This window comes from Macrotis lagotis, chromosome 1 (genome assembly GCF_037893015.1).
Source record: "Macrotis lagotis isolate mMagLag1 chromosome 1, bilby.v1.9.chrom.fasta, whole genome shotgun sequence".
In the NCBI taxonomy this organism is placed as follows: domain Eukaryota; kingdom Metazoa; phylum Chordata; class Mammalia; order Peramelemorphia; family Peramelidae; genus Macrotis; species Macrotis lagotis.
In genome coordinates, this window is record NC_133658.1 from 770,987,078 (window position 1) to 770,997,718 (window position 10,641).

At 36.0% G+C, this 10,641-nt stretch overlaps 1 pseudogene; it reads left to right on the forward strand.

The window, feature by feature from the left end:
- The first annotated feature begins 3,081 nt into the window (after positions 1-3,081).
- LOC141506855 (clathrin light chain A pseudogene) lies at positions 3,082-3,963 on the forward strand (annotated as a pseudogene).
- Positions 3,964-10,641: the final 6,678 nt, after the last annotated feature.

Consider the following 10,641-nt stretch of genomic DNA (forward strand, 5'->3'; position numbering starts at 1 on the left):
TTGTCATGACAGCACGCAATTTAATATAGATTATATACAGTTATGCTAAACATTTTTACATATTAGCATGATGTAAAATAAGAATCAGAACAAATGATAAAAAGCAGAAAAAAATTATTCAAAAAATGAAAATAATTTGATTTGATCTGCATTCTAATTTTCCATTATAAATCTTTTGTAATTGTCTTTAGTCACTGTGTTGCCCAAAAGATCTAAGACTATCATAAACTATCCTCACATAATGTGGCTGTTAGTATGTACAATGATCTCCCGGTTTTGTTTGCTTTACTCACTATTTATTATATAAATCTTTCCAGGATTTTCTGAAATCCATGTGCTCATGATTTTATATATAACAAAAGTATTACAATATATTCACATAAAACTACTTGTTCACCCATTCCTCAATTGATGGGCATGCTCTTATTTTTAATTCTTTACCAACAAAAAATTCTTTGCTGCTGTAAATGTTTTTGTTTGTCTATGTCTTTTTCCCTTTTTTATGATCTCTTCAGAATACAGACCTAGTAGTGACATAGTGGACTCAAAGAGCATATACAGTTTTTTTTTTATTTTTTTTTAGGTTTTTGCAAGGCAGTGGGGTTAAGTGGCTTGCCCAAGGCCATACAGATAGGTAATCATTAAGTGTTTGAGGCCATATTTAAACTCAGGTATTCCTGACTCCAGGGCTGGTGCTCTATCCACTGCAACACCTAGCCACTCCAAGCATACACAGTTTTATTGGCCTTTGAGTATGGTTACAAATTGCTTTGCAGATTGGTTGGATCAGTCCAAAGTTCCACAAAAATGCATTAGTGTGCCAATTTTTCAGGGGCAACTAGGTGGTGCAGTGAATTGAGCACCAAACCTGGAGTCAGAAGGAAATGAGTTCAAATCTTGATTTCAGACACTTAATAATTGCCTAGCTGTGTGAACTTGGGTAAATCACTTAAACCCTATTGCCTTAAATAAAATTTCAAAATATTAAAAATGTAGTGCAACAAATTTTCCACATCTTATCCAGCATTTCTCCTTTTCCATTTTTTTCATTATGCCAAATTGATATATGTGAAGTGGTACCTCAGATCATCAAGATTTATTTAGAACATTTTATCATATGACTAAAGATAATTTTAATCTGTTTATCTGAAAAACACCTGTTCATATCATGACCATTTATCAATTGGGGAATGGCTCATTATTATTATGAATTGGACTAATTTCTCTCTATACCAGACAGGCTGACTTAAAATTTCTTGCCAACTTTCTACTTTCCTTCTAATCTTTGTTGAATCGATTTTGTCTTAACAAAAACTTTTAAAATTTAATGTAATCAAAATTATCAATTTTGCATTTTATAATGTTCTTTAACTCTTGGTTGTTCATAAATGTTTTCTTCTCCATTGATATAAGAGGTAAATGACATCTTGAGCTTGTAAATGGCTTTTGGTATTGCCATTTCTATCTAAATCATATAAACTCATTTCTACCTTACTTTTGTATAAGGTGTGAAATTATGTTCTATACCTTGTTTATGCCATCCTATTTTCTAGTTTTCCCAGTAGTTTTTCTTAAACTGTGACTTCTTAACCTTGAAGCAGAAGTTTTTAGGTTTATCAAAGAATGTATGACTATAATCATTTACTGTTATTTCTATAGTACTGAATCTATTCCAATGATCATTTATACATTTTTGAAAATTACTCATTTATTAATTTTTCATCCATATGCAAATGTGCATTTTCAAGTTACAAAGTTTCCTTTCTCCTTCCCTTCCTATCCTCTCCCATCAGCAGCACACATTCACGTAAGGATTGTACATACATATTTTTGATAACCATGTTTACAGATTAGTCATTTTCAGCATGAAAATTAGGATTAATAGAAAGAGATACATAAAAGACAATTTTTATAAAGTGTCATCAGATTCTGAGGGGTTGTTTCATTTTGTTTTTGTTTTTGTTGTGTTGTGTTTTCCTTGGTTTTATTTTGCTTTTCTTCCTCTGAATGGGGATAACATTGTCCATAATTGGTCTAATATGGTTGTCCTAGCTCTCTGAACTGTTGAGAGAAGCTGTTTCCATCAAGGTTGATCATCTCACAATGTTGTTGTTAATGTGCACATTGGTCCCTTGGTTCTGTTCCCTTTGCTGAGCATCAGGTCCTGTATGTAATCCCATGCTTCTCTAGAGTCCAACCATTTATGGTTTCTTATAGAAAAATAATATTCATAACTTGGTTAGCCATTCCCCAATTGATGGACATTCCCTCAATTTCCAATGCTTTTCCTCTACAAACAGAGTTGCTATGAATATTTGGAACATGTGGGACTTTAACCATTTTTAATGATTTCTTCTGGATATGGAACTAGATTTGGAATTATTTGGTCAAAGGGAATGAACATTTTTATTGTTTTTGGGCATCGTTCCATATTGCTCTTCAGAATGGTTAAATCCATTCACAACTCTATAGCAATGTATCAATTTCCCAGTCCTTCCACAACCTCTCCAAAATTGATAATTTTACCTTTTTCCCATGGTTTCCAGTCTGATAGGTGTGAATGATACTTCGGTGTGTTTTAAATTGCATTTCTCTAATCAGTAGTGATTTGGAGCATTTATTCACATGATTTACAAACTGTCTATTCATATCCTTTGACCATTTAGCAGTTGGGGATAGGCTTGTGACCTTATAAATTTGATCTAATTTTCAATTTTCTATGTGCTTTAGAAATGAGACATTTATGAGAACTCCTAGTTGTGAAGATTTTTTCCCAACTTTCTGCTTTCCTTCTAATTTTGGTATCCTTGATTTTATTAGTGCAAAACCTTTTAAATTTAATGTAGTCAAAATTTATATTGTACTCTAATTCTTGTTTGATAATAATTTTATCTGCTTTCCATAGATCTGATAGAGTTTTTCTTGATCGTTTTAATTGATCTCTGGTGTTGTTCTTTAGATCAAAATCCTGTTCTCGCACTCCCACCAGCACCAGCACCACAGTGGCTGCTGACCTCCGTCCCTGACTGCCTTCCCTCCCCTGGACCAGCTTCCCGTCTGCCCGCTCCGGCTCTGCGTGCCATGGCTGAAGTACATCCGTTTGGCACCGCCGCCTCGGCCCCTGCCCCGGGGTGGGGTGGGGGTCCCGGGTGGGGTGAGGGGCCCCCCGGTGGGTAACTGGGTGGCGAGCACAGGAGCATCGAGGAAGATCTGGCGGCGGCTTTCCTAGCCCAGCAGGAGAGCGAGATCGCGGGCATCGAGAACGACGAGGGCTTCAGCATCCTCGACAGTGGCAGCGTGCCCGCCTCCCTGCAAAGGGAGAACCCCGGAGGTCCGGATGCTATTGATGGAGTGATGAATGGAGAATACTACCAGGAGAGTAATGGTACAAACGATAATTACACGGCTATTTCACAAGTAGATCGATTACAGTCAGAACCAGAAAGTATCCGTAAATGGAGAGAACAAATGAAACATCTAGAAGTCCTTGATGCTAATTCTCAGAAGCAAGAAGCAGAATGGAAAGAAAAAGCAATAAAAGAATTGGAAGAGTGGTATGCAAGGCAAGATGAACAACTACAAAAAACAAAAGTAAATAAAAGGGCAGTTGAAGAAGCTTTTGTAAATGATGTTGAAGAGACTTCTCCTGGCACTGAGTGGGAACGGGTGGCTCGGCTGTGTGACTTTAACCCCAAGTCTAGCAAGCAGGCCAAGGATGTGTCCCGCATGCATTCAGTCCTCATCTCCCTCAAGCAGGCCCCCGGGTTCACTGAAGGGGAAGCCGAAGGAAACATTATGATTGCAATATCTTCATCTTACTTAGTGAAGTTGTTCACAGTCATTGGATTAATTATGTTGGGTTCTTTTGGACCAAACCTCTTGTCTTTAGAGTTGATCATTGTTTGTGATTGCATGTATTCTTCAACTGTTTTCTCCCTGGCATTCCAAGTGGGAAGGGAGTGAAAACCTCCAGGACAATAGCCTCTTGTGTGCTTTTGTGCATTGTCAATTTCAACTGTACTGATAATAAAATTCTCTTTCGAATAGGAAAAAAAAAATCCTGTTCTCATTTTCATTTTATTTTGTTAAAGCATTTGGGATGTGAGTCTATGCCAAGTTTTTGCCATACTATTTTCCAGTTTTCCCAGCAATTTTTGTAAAATAGTGAGTTCTCATCCTAGGTGCTGATGTCTTTGGGTTTGACAAATCGTCAATTACTGTAGTCATTTACTAAGGTTTCTTATGAACCTATGCTTATCCACTAATACACTTACTCTATATAGAAATGCTGATTTTTTTTTCTGGTTTTATTTTATATCCTGCTACTTTACTGAATTTGTTAATTGTTTCAGGGAGTTTTTTAGATGATATTTTCAGGTTCTCTAAGTCATGATCTGCAAAAGAAATAGCTTTGCTCCTTATTTCTTTTCTTCTCTTATTGCTCTGGCCAGCATTTCTAATTCTATATTGATTATTAATATGATAATGGGCACCCTTGTTTCACTCCTGAGTTTACCAAGTAAGGTTCTGGATTTCTTCCAATATCATATTGTATATATATATATATATATATATATATATATATATATATATATATATATATATATATACATATATATATGTATATATATATATGATATTTATTGATGATTTTAGATAGATATGAGTGATTATTTTAAAGAAAACTCCATTTATTCCTAAACTTTCCAGGGTTTTTAATAAGAATGGAAATATTTATTCAAAGGATTTTTCAGAATCTTTTGGGTTATTCATATTTTTTCTGTGCAATTATGTTGAGTGTTTTCCTAATATTGCACTGTCCCTGTGTACCTGGTATAAATCTTACCTGATCACAGTGTATTATCTTAGTAATAACTTGCTGTAGTCTCATAGCTTAAGTTTTATATAAGATTTTTGCATCAATATTCTTTAGGGAGCTAGGTCTATAACTTTCTTTGTCTGTTTTTGTTCCTTCCTGGTTTAGGAATCAGCAGCTTGTTGAGTTTGGCAGAACTCATTTCTCTCCTATTTTTGAAATAGTTTATGTAGAATAGAAATTAATCTGTCCTTAAAAGTTTGGTAGAATTTACTTGTAGGACTTCTGGACAAGATGGCAGAGAGAAGAGAGGCACAGTTCTAAAGTCTTCTGATGTCTTCCCCACCTATCACAGGAAACAAACCTCTTAAAAGAAATATGACCCACAAAAGCCAGAAAGAAAAGCCAGGAGAAAGAACATCTACCTTGGGATTTGTCTTTGGCCGAATTCAGGCAGTGAGTCTGGGCTCAGAGGGAGGATCAACCCCTGATCAACCAGATAACTAGATTAACAGCTGAATTGGAACCAGGAGTCTGAGGCCCTGAGAGCCGGACCTGCTGGATCAGAGGTGGCACTGGACCACGGGGACGTGAGTCTGCTGGGGAGCAGAGGCACTGGTGTTGGAGCTGTCCCACGGGAGATCACGGACAGGGCTGGGGGGAGAGTTCTGGAGCAGGAGAGCTGTAGACACCATCCCTGGGCTCCTCTGTTCTGAGTCCCATTACAACTCAGACTTCTTCCCTAACAAACAAATGCAAACTGCTTCTGCCTCAGGCCCAGGTGTGTGAGCAGAGGAACCAGCTCAGCTGAGGAATGACCTCTGGCTAGGGTAAAGCCCACCACTGATCGAAGGCAAAAGAATTCAATAGCTCCAAATCCTCCTTTCAAGGAAAGAAGAAGGCCTCAACCAAGGTCACAGACACTCCAGAGAAAGCAACCAGCACCTCCCACTGGCCAGACAGAGAAACTGCACTCAGTGAGTAAAGCCTCTAATGATTCCCAAGCCCCTGTGAACCAGCCCCTCACCAACTCAGGTCTTAGCAAAATGAAGAAGGGTCAGCAGAAAGGTGGATCCATAGATAAATTATTGGAAGGGAAAGACCCTAACTCAGAGAGCCCTGGAATCACTGAGGAGAATACAATCTGGTCTTCAGCACAGAAAGACTTCCTTGAAGAAATAAGGAAGGAGTTTAAAAATCAACTGGAAAATTTGGGGGAGACAATTAATACCTTGCAACAAGGAAACAAAACCTTAGAACATACAATTGGGCAAATACAAAATGAGAATAAATCTCTCAGATCTTCAAATGGGCATATGCAAAAAAGAAATTAATTCTCTCAAAACCTCAATTGGTCAGAAATGGAAAGCTCTTTCAAAAGTAGAATTGACCAATTGGAAAAGGAGTTGCAAAAGGTTAATGAAGAAAATTCCTCCCCCCCCCAAAAAAAAGAATGGAGTCTACAGAAACTAATGACTCCATGAGACAGCAAGTCAGTTAAACAAAATCAAAAAATAGAAAAATAGAAGCAAATGTAAAATACCTCATCAACAAAACCACTGACCTCGAGAATAGATCAAGGAGGGGCAACCTGAAAATTATAGTACTTCCTGAAAACATTGAAGAGAAAAAAAGCCTGGGCTTAATATTACAGGATCTAGTGATAGAAAATTGCCCTGATATCATGCAATTGGAGGGCAAAGTAGTAAGTGAAAGAGTACATCGAAGCCAGGCAGAAAAAGATCCTAAAATGAAAACACCAAGGAATGTTGTGGCCAAACTCCAGAACTATCAGATAAAAGAGAAAATCCTTCAAGCATTCAGAAAGAAACAATTTGAATATCAAGGAGCCACAGTAATGATCACGCAGGACCTGGTTGCATCAACATTAAGGGATCAGAGGGCCTGGAATGACATATTTCGAAGAACAAGGGTGCTTGGAATGCAGCCAAGAATCTACTTTCCCTCAAAGCTGAGCCTACTCTTCCAGGGAAAAAGATGGACATTTAACAAAATCGAAGAATTCCTAAATTTTCTGATGAAAAGACCAGAGCTAAACAGAAAATTTGGACATCAAACAGGAGGTTCAAGAGACACATGAAAAGGCTAAAAAAAAAATAAAATAGTGGCAGTAAAAGAAAAAAAATGCAATGTAGTAAGTTGAAACTGGCTATATCCTAGCATGGGGGGAAAAGATTCTCATAAAGCTTGAGAATTGTAAATCTAACAGAGAGAATATACATATCCAGAAATGATGGACATTCATGCCCTATTCGTGAGACTGCTATCTAAAGAGATGTAACTGGCTTTAACTGCACTTGGGAGAAAGACACCAATAACTCTCAGGAGTTTTGACTCTATTTGATAGAATATACTGAATTAGAAGGGACAGACACTCAGAATTTTCTATGACTTAGATAGAATGATCTAAAAAACACTACCTCCTTAAAAAGGGGGATAGGAAAGAGACTGGAGGAGGGATGGGAGTGAATGGAGTAAATCTCATTACAGTAAGAGGTACCAAAAAACCTATGGTAATAGAGGGGAAGAAGGGAGCAGAGCAGAAACACCTCAATCTTCTCATCAGACTTCTCTTAAAGTCAACCTACACATACTCAGTTAACTTATAAAACATCTAACCTTTCAATTATTAAAAGGGGAAAAGGTGAGGGAAGGAAGGAGAAAGGGAATGGGATTGGGGGAAAAGGGGGAAATAACAAAAGGAAGGGAAGGGAAAAGGGAAAAGGGAAAGAGGAAAGGGGAAAGAAAGGGGAGGGTGAGATATAGGAGGGCAAATACACTGAAGGGGGTGGTATTCAGAAACAAAATACTGGGGATATGGATAAGGGGGGAGAAAGGGGGAAAATACAAATGGGGGGAAGATAGCATGGAGGGCAATAAAGAATTAGCAATCATAACCTTGAATGTGAATGGGATGAACTCTCCCTTACAACATAAGTGAATAGCAGAGTGGATTAAAAACCAGAATCCTACATATGCTGCTTACAAGAAACTAATTTGAAGCAGAGAGATACATATAGACTAAAGGTAAAAGGTTGGAGCAAAATATATTTTGCTTCAGCTGAAGTAAAAAAAGCAGGGGTAGCGATCCTTATCTCAGACAAAGCAGCAGCAAAAATAGATAGCATTAAAAGAGATAAGGAAGGAAACTTTATCCTCCTATAAGGTACCATATACAATAAAGTCATTTCAGTATTGAATATATATGCACCCAGTGGGACAGCACCCAAATTCTTAGAGGAGAAGCTGAAAGAACTACAGGAAGACATAGACAGCAAAACTCTACTAGTGGGAGACCTCAACTTCCCACTATCAGATCTAGAAAAATCGAATCATAAAATAAACAAGAAAGACTTTAAGGAGCTAAATAGACTTTTAGAAAAATTAGATATGGTAGACTTATCAAGGAAACATAATGGGGATTGAAAGTAATATACCTTTTTCTCTGCAGTACATGGAACTTGTACAAAAATTGACCATGTACTAGGACATAAAAACCTAATGATCCACTGCAGAAAGGCAGAAATAGTGAATACATCTTTCTCAGATCATAATGCAATAAAAGTCATACGCAATACTGGGCCAAGGAGATATAGACCTAGAACAAATTGGAAACTGAATAACCTCGTTTTAAAAACCAAATGGACCAAAAAACAAATTATAGAAAGAATTAACCATTTTATCCTAGATAATGATAATAATGAAACAACATACCAAAACCTATGGGATTCATTCAAAGCAAATCTCAGGGGATATATTATAGCTCTAAATGCTTAAATGAATGAATTGGAGAAAGAGGAAATCAATGAACTAAACATGCAACTAAAAAAATTAGAGAAAGAACAAATCAAAAATCCCCAATTAAATACTAAATTAGAAATTCTAAAAATTAAATGAGAAATTAATAAAGTCAAAAGCAAAAATACTATTGAATTAATAAATAAAACCAAATGTTGGTATTATGAAAAAAACCCAATAAAATTGATAAACCTCTGGTCAATTTGATTAAAAAAAGAAAGAAGAAAACCAAATTGCTAGTATCATAAATGAAAAAGGTGAACTCACCAGCAATGAGGAGGAAATTAAAGTAATAATTTGAAATTATTTTGCCCAACTCTATGCCAATAAATTTGATAATCTAAGTGAAATGGATGAATATTTACAAAAATATGAATTGCCCAGGTTAAATGAAGAAGAGATTAAATACCTAAACAACCCTATCTTAGAAAAAGAAATTCAACAAGCCATTATTGAACTCCCTAAATAAAAATTTCCAGGACCTGATGGATTCACAAGTGAATTCTCCCAAACATTTAAAAGGAACAATTGGTTCCAATTCTATATAAACTCTTTGGAAAAATAGGGAAAGGTGGAACTCTGCCTAACTCTTTCTATGAAACCAATATGGTCCTGTTACCTTAACCAGGAAGAGTTAAAACAGAGAAAGAAAATTATAGATCTATTTCCCTGATGAATATACATGCAAAATCCTAAATAAAATCTTAGCAAAATGATTACAACAGGTTATCGCTAGGATAATACATTATGATCAAGTAGGATTTATTTTAGGAATGCAGGGTTGGTTCAATATTAGGAAAACTGTTATGATGCTCAATTGTATCAACAACAGACCCATCAGAAATCAAATGATCATATCAATAGATGCTGAAAAAACTTTTGACAAAATACAGCATCCATTCCTTTTAAAAACACTAGATTTTGTAGGAATAAATGGACTGTTCCTTAAAATAATTAGCAGTATCTGTCTGAAACCATCAACAAGGATTATATTCAATGTGGAGATGTTAGAGGCATTCCCAGTAAGATCAGGGATGAAACAAGGGTGCCCATTATTACCACTACTATTCAATATTTTATTAGAAATTTTAGCATCAGCAATTAGGGAAGAAAAAGAAATTGAAGGAATTAGAATTGAGAAGGAAAAGACAAAACTCTCACTCTTTGCAGATGACATGATGTCTACCTAGAGAATCCAAAGAAATCATCCAAAAAACTATTGGAAACAATTAGCAATTTTAGCAAAGTTGCAGGTTATAAAACAAACCCTCATAAATCCTCAGCTTTTCTTTATATGTCTAGCAAGATACAACATGAAGAACTAGAAAAAGAAATCCCATTCAAAGTAATCTAAAACAATATAAAATACTTGGTAGTCTATTTGCCAAGACAGATTCAGCATTATTTTGAAAATAATTATAAAACACTTTTTCACACAAATTAAATCAGATTTAAATAACTGGGCAAATATCAACTGCTCATGGATAGGTAGAGCTAATATAATAAAAATGACAATTCTACCAAAACTAAACTATCTGTTTAGTGCCCTACCAATCAAAATTCAAAAAAATTACTTTAATGAGTCAGAAAAAATGATAGGTAAATTCATATGGAGAAATAAAATGTCAAGAATTGCCAGCAGCTTAATGAAAAAAAGTGTAAAAGAAGGTGGCTTAGCCTTACCTGATCTAAAATTGTATTATAAAGCATCAGTCATCAAAGCTGTTTGGCATTAGCTAAGAAATAGAGTGGTGTACCAGTGGAATAGACTAGGTGTAAAAGAAGGAGATGATTGCAGTAATCTGCTGTTTGATAAACCCAAAGAGTCCAGCCATTGGGATAAAAACTCCCTCTTTGATAAAAACTGTTGGGATAATTGGAAGTTAGTATGGAAGAAACTTAGATTCGACCAACACCTGACACCCTTTACCCAGTTAAGATCCAAATGGTTACAGGACTTAGACATAAAAAACAATACTATAAGCCAATTAGAAGAACAAGGATTA